Genomic DNA, 2,371 nt, shown 5'->3' on the forward strand with positions numbered 1-2,371 from the left:
AAGCCTGCCAGGAGCGATTTCTGAGCTCAAAGCCAGGAGTAATCTCTGAGTGCCACCAGGTGTGACTCAAAAAACAAAACAAAACAAAACAAAATGCTAATTACATTTTCTCCTCCAATGCACATGGTACCTTATCTAAGATAGACTACATGGTTAGCCATAAAACATTTATCCTACCCAGGTGTTTTTTCCACCTCTGCCTGTCCTGCTTAGCAGCCAACCCATCTGTCTCCACAGGGCGCATGCGTGAAATGTGCACCACATCATGGACTCCCTCCTCGACTCCTACTCATTCTCAGGCAGGGTTCCTCAAACTATGGCCCACTTTTGCTCAAAGTTTGCCTTTGTTTTTGTTTTTAACTGTAGTTCAGCCCTCAAATGGCCTGTGTAGCAGAGAACTGGACCCCTACTTAAAAAGTTAGAGGACCCATGGGGCCGGAGAGATAGCATGGAGGTAAGGCGTTTGCCTTTCATGCAGGAGGTCATCGGTTCGAATCCCGGCGCCCCATATGGTCCCCTGTGCCTGCCAGGAGCAATTTCTGAGCCTGGAGCCAGGAATAACCCCTGAGCACTGCCAGGTGTGACCCAAAAACCAAAAAAAAAAAAAAAAAAAAAAAAAAAGTTAGAGGACCCCTACGTTAGACAAAGGGCTACTAATCAAGATAAAGTCCTCTCAAATCTCAATACCAAAAAAAAAAAAAAAACCCAGAAAAACTCAGAAGAGGAAATTAATAGACATAAAGAAGACCTTTTCTTTTTTTTCTTTTTTTTTGGTCAGAGAAGGTATAAAGAAGGCAATCAGGAACATAGAATAAATGTTAATTTTCAGTAATTATCAAGGAAATGCAATATAAAATGACAAGTAGATATCACCTCATACCAACAAAAATATAGGAACTGCTGGCAGAGATGTTGTAAAAAAGTAATTCTTATTCACTCTTTTTGGAACTGTTGCATGATTCAGCTACTTTGGAAAACAGTCTAGAGACTTTCTCCAAACATTATAAATATAACTTCTATATGACCCAAAATTCACACCTATTCACTTAACTCCCTAATCCCAAGAACATACCAAAAATTATCTGAAAATTTATAAGTACATGTATATTCATGGTAGCACTTTAGTAACTAAGATGTGGAAACAACCCCTGTGCCCAACAACAGACGAGTGGACAAAGAAATGGTGTTATCATATATACACAATGGAATACCACTTAGCATGTATAACTGGTAGGTATAATCTTTGTACGGGGCCAACCTGGATTTCGTCCTCATCATCCTATATGATCCCCTGAGCAAAACAGGAGTAATTGCTGAGCACAAAACCAAGAGTAAATCCTAAACACAGCAAGTATATACCAAAACTCCCTCCCCCCACCCGCATAAAAAAAAGGTAAAAAAAAAAAGAAAAAAACTGATTAGACAATACCCAGTACAGACTGGGAAAAAATGATTAGAGAGGAAGCACATACAGTAAGATTACATTGGTAAAGATTTGGTGTGTTCCAGGGCCAGCGTGGTGCGGCTAGAGGTACGGTGTCTGCCTTGCCAGCGCTAGCCTAGGACGGACCACGGTTCGATCCCCCATCGTCCCATATGGTCCTCCAACCCAGGAGCGACTTCTGAGCGCATAGCCAGGAGGAACCCCTGAGCGTCACTGGGTGTGGCCAAAAACCAAAAAAAAAAAAAAAAAAATTGGTGTATTCCATCTTCAGCTATAAAATAGCAACTTCAGTTTTATTATAAACTATGATACCTCAATTAAAATTTAAAGAATTTTTTTGGAAAAATGTTAGTCAAAATAAGTGTCGTTTATTAATTGATCATTTCCCTATACCTAAAAATTTAGGCTTTTATAGTTTTGTTGACAAATGTCTTTGAAAATTTTAGTGATAACATTTTACTTTGTTTTGTTTGTTTGTTTGTTTGTTTTGGTTTTTGATTCACACCCTGGGGTGCTCAGAGGTCACTCCTGGCTCCACGCTCAGAAATCGCTTCTGGCAGGCACGGGGGACCATATGGGATGCCAGGATTTGAACCACCGTCCTTCTGCATGCAAGGCAAACGCCTTACCTCCATGCTATCTCTTAGGCCCTAACTTTGTATTATTTTTAAGTCAGATTTTCAAATTTCATTATAATTCACTGATTCCTAATATCTGAATATTTATAAGCAGTACAAGTTATGCATCTTTATAATATTAGTTTTTAACTAAATTGATAAATTCTCTGAGTATGTCAAAAGTCCAATTATTAAATTTTCTATATCTGTATCTAGTGAAAATAATTTTTAAATTTTATTGACATATTTAATTATTTCAAGACTATGTTAGTGCAACTACTTGTAATTGTTTTATTTATTTATTTATTTA

The sequence above is a fragment of the Suncus etruscus genome, chromosome 10, assembly GCF_024139225.1.
Source record: "Suncus etruscus isolate mSunEtr1 chromosome 10, mSunEtr1.pri.cur, whole genome shotgun sequence".
Taxonomy (NCBI): Eukaryota; Metazoa; Chordata; class Mammalia; order Eulipotyphla; family Soricidae; genus Suncus; species Suncus etruscus.